Raw genomic sequence first — 11,491 nt, 5'->3', positions numbered from 1 at the left:
AGCCACATTTCCTCTCAACAGGTAACATAATTACGATGAATGATTTATCTTTCTCTTGGTTATTAGTAGTCAAAAGTCCACAAAGCTAGGTTGGTGAGGATAATAGTAACGTTTGCACAGTGGTCGGTCTGATATGATGCTGAAATGGCATCGGTAGCAAACGGTAGCCTGCTAGTTAGCATCGTTTTACTGTTGGTGAGTAAAGTTAACGTTGTGTTAGTGTTTAGTTATTGAACATGTTGTCTGACATGCCTAGGCAGTTCTGTCAAACTCCGTTGTGTGGGAGGGGCTTAGGAGACGGTTTGGGCTGCAGCAGAAAGGGGGGAGGGACTGAGAAGTTGTCGATGTTCAAATTTGTTGGCGATGTCCTGGATCTTCACAATCTTACCTACTGCAGCTTTAACATTATCCCACTGCACTGAACAGCAACCCCATATTCACATATGTTATAAAGAGGTGAATTTATAACCTTTGGGTTACACACAATGGGTTACACAATACATTCTCTGTTGATTAGTCGATTACATTTGCCTTCTGGTTGACAGCACAAAGGAGTGAGGAGAATAGAGAGGGAGAAAGAGAGCAAGATGAACAAGGTGAGAAAATGGCTAGGTAGCCTATAAGACTTATATATATAGTAGGACTACTGTGTTTTGTTTTCTCTTTTATTTGAAGATTATTTTCCAGTTGATTACAAAATGTTTTGTATGTGACTGTCAGTGATACGACGGAGGGAGGGGATAGACCAGGTGAGAAAGTGGACATATATTGTACATGCAAAAACACTTAAATCACTTAACAAATTCCATTCACATTATATTTACATATGCATTTCATGGAGGACTAGTTTTCTTCCCTCTTTAAGTGTTTTTATTTGCTATATACAGTACATATGATACATATTATTAATTGGCCTCTGATTTATTTCTTGTATTGCATAATATTGTTTTGTGGCTCATCATTAAAGTTGGTCTTCTCAGATTTATTGATGTCTTACTTATTATATAACGTAGTTGTTGTATTAGAGTAAATGCTTTTATTATCAGGCCCAGGCTCTTAAGAAAAAGAGATGTTGGATTTTCCCCATCCCCGAAAAATGAAAATTAACAGCAGAAACAAACATGAATAATCCTGTCTAAAAATATGTTAAGGCTTATTTTACCAGTTCAAGGTATGTGCAGGGGCATATCTCAAAAATTCTGGGCCCTGTAGAAAGGCATTTTCTATGGGCCCCTCCCCTCATCCACAGCTATTCATTCTAGCATCTTTTTGGGCCCCTCACATGAGGGCCCTGGGTACTCAGTCCCCCCCTCCCCAGTCTGACACCCACAGGTGTGCTGCATGGTTATTGTAATAACAGTAATCATGCTTTGTTGTTGCCATCTTTTTTCACAGCAGATGCCTTGAATCTGTTGATAGTTTGTCATAATTGCATGTCTCAATCTGTCGCTTTCCCGAAAATCACCAGAAGTCATGATTTAAGGATTTAAAAAAATTTAATCTTACGGGGACCCCTCTAGCTTAACTGCTATCAACTGCTCATTATCGCTCCTGCTTTCGACACTGTTCCCTGAGGATCCATATTGGAAAAAAAAGTTAATATGTTGTGAACCGCTGCCGGCAGGCAGCTCCTGCACACCGCCCATTGCGAGTCCACTGTGCCACTGATTTAAATCCACGTCCCGCTCAATTGACCATTCGCAAAAGCCACGCCCCCTAGTTATTGTTACTACGCCCGTCAAACAATTGAGAACCAGACACATAGCCATGGCGGACCAAGTGATGCCTGTTTCTTGTAGAGTAACTAGCGTTGCAGAAGGCTGTAGTCTTGCGTTTAAGTCCCGTGGGAATTCAGTTGTAGCAGGAAAAGGTAAACAGCAGTGTGCAGATTGGAGCTTAATGTGTGAAAAGTGAAGAGCGGAGGTGTTCACAAGGGAAGAAGCTTGGAGTAACTATGGAGCTAGAGCTAGCCTTCAGTGGCGCTGTTACTGTACGGGAAAGAGGCATGATTTGGCCCGTTTCCATGTAGTTACATAGTCACTGATATGATCATAACCACTACAGTGCTCAAATACCTATTTTTTTGGGGAGGGAATAAAACTTCAAAATTTTCGCCCGAAGCATGAACTGTCCTCTGGAGGACATCCACCAGACCAGGGGCCGCCTGTGGATTGTTGTCGGCCACGGCAGGCGAGGGAGGAAGTAGAAGGATGCCCGGTCGGGGCTGCTAGCCTGGCTAAGGAAACTACCACACAATTCGCCACTGCAGAGACTCATATTCACCAACGCCAGATGGATCGCACACAAAATGGATATATATATGTATATATATATGCTACAAATACACATGGAACTGCTGCGTGATGATTATTACCGGAGCCTGGCTGAACACACTCACTCATCCCAGACGGCAGCTAGCTAGCAGCTAAGAGGTATAGGTGAATTTAAACAATGGCTAAGTTGCTAAACGCATCTTGTTGTCATGTAAGGGCCCTGTTCATGTTGCACATTTTAATTGCATTTTGTGTCTGTTAAGAGGCACAAAGGCACTCTTTATCTTATGCCCCCAAAACTGCCGTTTTAGCTGAGTGGGAGCTTAGCTTTAGCAGCTCCATGTTGCTAGCACCGATTCGGCTCGTCTTTTTTGCTATCGACAGTACTCCTATACATATAGCGGTCAAGACTAACGTAAAAATTGCCCGGAGTTCTCGTTTAATCAGTGTTCAAAAAGGACAACGTTGAGGTTGTTTGGGGTACGTTTGTACCATAGGCGCATCGTTTCACGATCTTGCTGAAATCGCAATGTTTGACGGGGGTCCTTCTCCTTAGTTACAGTTGCTGAGCTAGGATTGGACGAGGACCGTTCGAGGGCGGGGTTTTGCGAACGGTCAATTGTCCGATATCTACTCCAGCCAGTGTGTAGCGGGGTCTGACAGTCGAGGCTTCTGCGATTCAGGCAGGCACTGCGCCGCTGTCACGGCATACTGTGGAGCTCCTGAACTCTGAAACAGTCGTACTAAAATTGCAATTAGCCATACATTTTTGTAAAATGGCCCATATTTGAGCTTTATATAGTTGATTTCTCGCATAAAAAAGTCTCAGAAGTGAATTTAGTAATGCAACAGCAGATGAACAATGTGGCCCCACTCGTGGAATAGCGTTCCTTTTCAGCTGCACTCTAGTCGGCTTTTTTGGGTCCTTGGCTTTACTAGGATAATCGAAGTCGTCTTCATCGAAATGTCTGATAAAGACATGGTAGCGCTTTAGCATCTCGACTGGCGTTGTGATGTCCATTTTGAGAACGACAAGCCACTGTTGTAGAAGCTCCGGGTCATTGTAGTGAAACGGCAGATCATGGTAGGTCTCCAGATTTAACCTTTTAGCTTTTATACCGCAGCCGGGATAGATACACAACACGGTCTCACGGCAGTTAGTGACCATTTGGTCCCGTTATTTTTAATCTATTGATTCATGTTCACAGGGAAGTTTTTGTCGTTTTTTTCGTGGTGGCCAGCACGTAATGGTCTATACGGAGATTAATGGGGAAAGCAAACGCCACACCCTGGGGGAGGACGCCTCACACGCCGGGAGACGGCCGCGGGTGACACGCGACAATAACAGGATGGCGGAGGTTGGGTTTAGGAAAAAACAACGGGGAAAGGACCCCTCACACGCCGGGAAAAAAACGCCACATGCGGGACGCGATCCCCAGCCTCCAAGGTTAAAGTCCAGAATTGTTTGACCCATCCACCACCCCAACCAACCTAAAAAAAAACGTCCCCGTGAACACCTATCAATAGATTACATAACGTGACCCTTTTACTGTAGTTTAACACTGGCACCGCCAGACACTTTACTATAACTGTCAGACCCGACGTCAAAGAGCGTGTGTATACTTTTGTTTTGCTGATGGGCCATTAATGCATCATCCCCTCTCCAGCAAGGACATACACACAACAAACACAGCTAGATAGTCTATCTAATGGTATGGACCCACACAAAACTGGGGAAATCTTAGCAGTCTAAAATGTGCTATTTTGCAATCTATTTCTAGAAAATAATATTTTCACACTGCCACCCAATGCAGTAATCATCTCCTGACAGTCATCACTCTGTGTCGTTCAGTTCAGTACACTTAAAGTCTTGGAGGTTTCTGTGAGCAACTACAGATGGCTAAAAGTGTATTTGGTTCTATATGGTGCTGTTTTGAGGTGTTTGCTAAAACATTGTAATCAATTTCAGCATTTTTATTTTGGCAAATAAACTGAATGGTTAATGTATCACTGTGCAAATGATTACATTATGACATTTTGTCCCCCTTAGTATTTATGTCCCTCGATCTCTCCTGTGTGCAGTGTCTTTAAGTTCAACAGTCAACGCACAACCTGCCATCTGATCACGCACATCCACACCAACTTCTAAAAATTATACAATTTATAAATGTTAGTGTTTTTTTCACATAAGTCACATAAATAATATCCTGATATTATTGTTGCGTATAGCGCACACATGGACAACACTTTTATAGTCAAGACAGAAAGTGACATTTTGCTTTCATTTGTGATATTTTACACATAAATACTGTGGGCCTACATGTGTAACAGAGTTAAAAATATAGTGTATTGTTATATATGATTTTCGCCAAAAATGAATACCCTTGTTTAATAGTTGTGAATGGAGCCACCTTTGGCCGTATGGTGTACTACAGATCTGCTGCGTGTAGTCTCGCGTTACTTCCCTCCCCGATCAGAGAAGCTGTATACTTTTGATCGGGAAAAATAAAGAAGAAGGGTTCAACATTTCGCCTCTGTTCCCCTGATGCTTGACAACCGTTACACTGGTGCCGTGACCCGGATGATTCCAGATCAGCTTGATGCAGATCGCCGCGCCGAGGGAGCTGCATGCGCGGAATTCTATGGGAACAATCTGTACTACAGTTTTGATTATGGTCAGGTACTCAGGGCTGACAATGCTCTAATGTCTGAAGATTCTGGGTGAGGCGCGTTGCGATTACATTTTCAAGTCTGACTTTTTTTTTGCTATATATATATATATATATATATATATATATATATATATATATATATATATAATATTTTTTTTTTTCTTTCTTTTCATTTTTATTTTTTTGTTTGTTTGTGTGAAATGGCTAGTAAGTTGACGCTAGATGATGAGTCTGACATTAGCCACTTCTCTTTAGGGAGGGGTAGAGGTCTGATGGGTGGCTATTTAAAGTCTAGGAGTCTGTTGGGATGGATGTGAGTGCTTCTCCGGTGTTGCCGTGCGGAAAATAGGGGTTTGGGGTTGGCCCGCAAGACCCGACGGAATCTGCTAGGCACATATCGCAAGATAAGCCGCATCATTCAACCCTGTGGATGAAAATGCCACATTGCATCAGTTAACTGATATGATCTCACTGTTAGGATCACAGATAGGCGCGAGTCTATTACGGCCTCTCTTGTTTCCAATAGGCGTTATTAGTAGTATTATTGGGGTTAGTCAGGGTAATTCTCCCATGCACCACACAAATGGCACACAGTTCGGTCTACACAACGCCCAGAACACCCAGCCTAGTGGTGGTACTAGTGCACTTAGTGAGAACACACATGTTAGTGTTGTTGTTCAGTCTGACAAGGAACCCATCATTTTCAGGGGTGATAATACGACAAATACACAGTGACTGAATGGGTTGAGTTGATGAAAGCGTACATCAAGAAACAGAAGTGTGATGTTTCATTGCAGCCAGAAGTTGTTAATGGGAGGTCGATGGGGAAAGCCAGGGACGTAGTTAGGATAGGCCTGAGGAGTGACCCCTCACTTCAGTCTTCATGCACACCAGAGGTCATATATAGCATGCTGACACAATATTTCAGTAGCACATCCTCATGCCTGCCCCTCCAAGATTTTTACTCAACTCTGCCCAATCAGAGAGAGAATCCCGTTGATTACTGGCTACGCCTTAACAAGGCTGCCGATGTAGCCGAAGAGGGTCTGAAGCGTCAGGGCAGACCCATGGACAATATGGGAGGAGAGATTGCCAAGATGTTTGTGAAGCACTCCCGGACCGCCAGAGCTTGCGTCTGTGTTCAAATACAAGCAGATACATGAATGGACAACGAAGGAAGTACAGGAGAGGGTGGAGGCGAAGTACCAAGCGTGAGCAGATGTCCTCGGGCCGAAAGGTTCCCGTGCCCAAGGCTCATGCGGCTGCACTGATTTGTCATGAAACGCACACAGAGTCCCGCAACGCTTCCGATATGGAGGCGTCCTGTACTAATGTCCTCTCTCCTCCAGCTCTCTCTTTACTGGGCGTACCATCTCTTTCCCCCTCATCTACCCTGCCACAGCACCAGCAGCATTCTGTCTCTCCTGTCTCTCAGTGTCAGCAGTCATATGTGCCACCCATGCCACAGCATCAACAACAAACTCTCTCTCCGCTGCCACAGTATCAGAGACTGTCCCCATCCTTTGCACCACAGGACCAGCTGCCGCTGGGTCAGCAGCCAGGCAACGAAGCTATGCTTGGCGAGATGATGTCAATGCTCAGAGAGCTGCTGTCTAATGTGCAGGTTGGACACGCAAAGCCCATTGCACGCCGAGGTGGCAGACAGATCCGCGGCCAGCCTCATGTCCATGCAACAAGTTGTCGGGTCTGTAATGATAAGAGCCACACCACTGAGTCACACTGCCGTTCTGACCGTCTTTGCTTCACATGTTTCAAGCCCGGCCATGCAAGCCGGTCATGCCCCGGTCAGCTCCCAGCTCATGACAACTCACAGGGAAACTAGTTGGCCTGTACGCGGCTGAGGAGCCGTACAGGTCATGACAAAAAACTCCCCCACGTTACCGATGCAGCTGAGCTGTTTGACAAGGTGAAGAATTTGGATGTGTCAGAGACTGTTGTCATTCAGAATACTCAAAAACTCAGGAGCAGTGACAGTTTATTTTATACCCCTGTTAAAGTTGAAAACAAAGTGACTCTTGGAGCTATGTTAGATAAGCGGTTCGATGGCCTGCTCATTAAGCACAGAAGCGCGGAAGAAGTTGATCGATGCTGGTGTTCAGCTGAACAATCGGGAGATGACAGACGTTGTCTTTGTTGGACGGAGGGGGTGTGCGTGTAAGACGGAATCGGTGGTGAACCTTGAGATGGCAGTGTATGGATGCAGGGTGTTGGTGCCCACTTTCGTTGTACAGAATCAACAAGATGATTTAATCATCGGCTCAAACGTCATAAGACATGTGATTCGTCAGTTCAAGTGTGATGCAAGCTACTGGGAGGCCGTGTCATCTTCTGGCTCAGGTGACCAAGAACGTGAACAGTTTCTCTCCCTTCTCGCTGGCTTGGAACGTTGGTCCGATGATGAAGTGCCGGACAAGGTTGGAACAGTCAGGTGCAACAGAGCTGTTACCCTGCCGGCCGGCAGTGAGTTTCTAGTGTGGGGCAGGCTTCCTACGAACGTCAAGATATCTCCTGGCAGCACTGTTTTGACTGAGCCGACGTCGTCTCGTTCTGCACCCAGAGGCATTATGGTCGCCAGAGTCGTGACACCTCTCTGGGGCGACAGGTGGGTCCCTCTCAAGATCCTTAACGTCTCGGACAGCCCTGTCACGCTGCGGAGAAACGCCAAGCTCGCCGATGTCTACACCTGTCTGGCGCTGGAGGACATGGAAGCTACGGAGCTCAGTGCTGCTCAACAGGTCACGTCTGCCGGGCCTGCAGGAACGTCAGCGCCGGCAGTGAATATCGAGACCGTGCAGGAGAGGCTGGAGCATGTTGGCCTGAGAGATCTCGACCTTGAGTCTTGTGACGTGACGACAGAGTGGCGAGCCAAGCTGGCGGACCTCGTGATCAAATATGAGGACATCTTCTCCCACCATCACCTGGACTGTGGCGAGGCCAAAGAGTTTGTGCACCGGATTCGTCTCACTGACGAGAGGCCGTTCCGGTTGCCTTACCGACGTGTCCCACCTGCTGAATACCAGAAGCTCCGCCAGGTCCTCAGTGAGATGGAGGAGAAGGAGATAATCAGGAAGTCCGCCAGCGAGTTCGCCTCACCTCTCGTTTTGGTGTGGAAGAAAAATGGTGACTTGCGGGTGTGCACGGATTTCAGATGGCTCAACAAACGGACACTGAAGGATGCCCATCCCCTTCCCCACCAAGCTGACTGTCTGGCTGCACTGGGTGGGAACACGTTCTTCAGCACAATGGATCTCACGTCCGGCTTTTATAACATGCCGCTGCATGAAGACGACCGCAAGTACTCAGCGTTCACGACACCCATGGGCTTGTACGAGTACAACCGACTCCCGCAGGGCCTATGCAACAGCCCAGCCAGTTTCATGAGGATGATGACTAGCATATTCGGTGACCAGAACTTCCTTAGCTTGCTATGCTACCTGGACGATTTGCTAGTGTTTGCACCAACTGAGGCAATGGCTCTTGAGAGGCTAGAGCTGGTCTTTAGTCGGCTTCGCCTGCACAACCTGAAGTTGGCCCCAAAGAAGTGCTGGCTGCTCAGGAGGTCTGTGAAGTTCCTGGGACACGTCATTGATGAGTCAGGTGTGTCGACAGACCCAGCAAAAGTTGAGGCCGTCAACACGATGGTGGCTACAGACCTGATGGAACTTGATGGTGTGACCCCGTCTCAGACTCGTGTGAGGTCCTTCTTGGGAATGGTGAACTATTACCAGCACTTTGTGCCCAATTACTCCACAATGGCTAAGCCTCTCTTTGATCTCTTGACTGGTCAGAAGCAGAAGCACAAGGGAAGGCCCCGCACAAAACGCCCTGCTCCGCTCAGGAAGTTGACCCCTGCTGATTGGATGCCAGACCACCGGAAAGCTTTTGAGGATTTGAAGACCGCATTACTGACGTCAGTGGTCTTAGCACACCCAGACTTCACACGCCCCTTCGTCCTGTCCACTGACGCCTCCTTGGATGGCTTGGGAGCGGTTCTATCGCAGGTTCAGAAGGGTGACACAGTGGCCCGACCAGTGGCTTTCGCCAGCAAATCCCTTTCGAGAGCTCAGAAAAAGTACCCTGCCCATCGTCTGGAATTTCTGGCACTAAAGTGGTCCGTGTGTGACAAGTTTAGCCATTGGCTTAAGGGTCGTATGTTCACTGTGTGGACGGATAATAACCCCCTCACCCACATCATGACCAAACCACGGCTGGATGCCTGCGAGCAACGCTGGGTGGCGAAGTTGGCGTCTTACGTGTTCGATATCAAGTACATCCCGGGCCCCAAGAACACTGTCGCGGACGCACTGAGTCGTCGGCCTTTCGTGAAGTCAGCTGCTGGGAGGCAGCTGCTCCGAGACCCCTACAGTGAGCTCCTGGCCAAAGCAGTCCCTGTCTCAGCTGACACTGTCCAGGACACCTTTAGGCAGTCTGCTACTCAGGATTGCTTAGACTGTGAAGGACGGGAGCCCTATATATCTGATGGTGCCAAGAACCGGTCCTTCTCCAAAGAAGAAGTCTCTGCCATCCTTGAGACACACAGTCTATGGGAGTCAAGTGCAAGGGTGCGAGCTGTTGACGCACTCCAACAGCTCCCACAGCTGGTTCCCACCGATGAAGAGCCCCTGCCTGCATTCACAGAGAGAGAACTGCGTGAAGGGCAGTTGAGTGATCCCGTCCTCTCCAGGGTGCTGTACTATGTGGACCGTGGCCGTCGTCCATCCAGGAGAGAGAAGTCCAAGGAGCCGGCTATGGTTATCAGGTTCCTGAAGCACTGGGAGAAACTGACCACTTGCAATGGCATTCTCTACAGGGTGTCCAAAGACCAGGTGTCCAGGAAGAAAAGACACCAGTTGGTGGTCCCTGGCTCTTTTAAATCCGAGGTTCTCAAGGGCATTCACGACTGTGCTGGTCATCAGGGGCAGTTCAGGAGTTTGAGCTTGGCCCGTCAGCGTTTCTTCTGGCCTCATATAGACAGGGATGTTAAAGAATATGTCCGTCACTGCCCGAGATGCGTCATCAGTAAGACGGCCGATCCAGAAGGACGAGCGCCCCTGGAGAGTATAAAAACGTCCTCTCCTCTGGAAATCGTGTGCATAGACTTTTGGACCGCAGAGGATTCGAACAACAAGTCTGTTGATGTGTTGGTGGTTACGGACCATTTTACCAGACTGGCACAAGCCTTCCCCTGCCGTGATCAGTGTGCCAAACAGGTGGCGAAACAACTCTGGGACAAGTACTTTTGCGTGTATGGTTTTCCCGAAAGGATTCACTCCGACCAGGGGGCCTCGTTTGAAAGTCAACTGATCAGTGAGTTGTTGAAGGTAGCCGGTGTGAGAAAGTCCCGAACCACCCCGTACCATCCGATGGGCAACGGCAGTGTGGAGCGCTTCAACAGGACGTTGGGGAACATGATTCGCGCCCTTCCGCCTGAGGCTAAATCTAACTGGCCCCGTCACCTCCAGACACTGACGTTTATGTACAATTGCACGGTACATGAAACCACAGGCTATCCTCCTTTTTACCTTATGTATGGTAGAGTCCCACGCCTGCCTGTTGACATTCTCTTCAAGAACATCCTGAAAGATCCGGAGATTAGCAGTTACGATCACTATGTGGTGTCTCTGACCAAAGACCTACAGGAGGCCATGGCTATCGCTCAAGGACATGTCGACAAAGAGCAGAATCGACAGGCTGAACTCTATAACCGTCGTGTAAAAGGGAAGCTGATTGCTGTGGGTGATCGCGTCCTGGTGTCCAACAAGAGAGAGAGAGGGAAACGAAAAACTGCTGACCGTTGGGAGTCCACAGTATATACTGTTGTCAGCGTCAATGCTTCCACCCACACTTACCGGATCCAACACCCTGAAACAGGCCAAGAAAGACTTGTCCATCGCAACCTGCTGATGCTCGTCAATTTCCTGCCCATCGATGCGGACAGCGTTTCAGATGGGACCTTTGTGTCCTCCTGCGGGAGAGAGTCAAGCGACATCGCTGATGCGGATGGATCGATGCCTGTTGCGGGTAGGGAGGATGCTGGTAGTAGGACTCGGGAGTGGATCGATAACCTGACCACTGAGAGCGCAGATGTCCATGCGGAGTGTGGCTCCCCAGAAGACGTCCTGAGCATGAGTAACAGATCTGGGCATACAGGCAGTTCACACTCACAGTCACAGACAGAGTTGAGTTCTGAATGTAGCTTCTCTCAAGGCCCCCTAACTAGCTCTCGGAGTACATGCACACACAACGCAGAGCATCTAGACGACATGCAAAGAACAGGGTCACTGTCCGTTCACTTAGATCCCAACTCCTTACACACAGTTAGGACTCGTGTTGGGCGTATAGTGAGGCCAGTTAACCGGTTGCTGTGTCAGATGTCCAAACAGGGTATTGTAAGTGATGCCGTTTCTAGGTCAATGTTTCAGATGTCCCAGCGGGACTGAGGGTCTTGATGTAATCTTAGTGTGTTTTGATGTGGCATTGCTTCACGTTCCAAGAGTCAGGGTCCAGGTGTAGGGACTTGCGTTT

Source organism: Perca fluviatilis, chromosome 18 (genome assembly GCF_010015445.1).
Source record: "Perca fluviatilis chromosome 18, GENO_Pfluv_1.0, whole genome shotgun sequence".
Classification (NCBI taxonomy): Eukaryota; Metazoa; Chordata; class Actinopteri; order Perciformes; family Percidae; genus Perca; species Perca fluviatilis.
The sequence above is the reverse complement of the archived record's forward strand: the minus strand, read 5'-3'. Positions refer to the sequence as shown.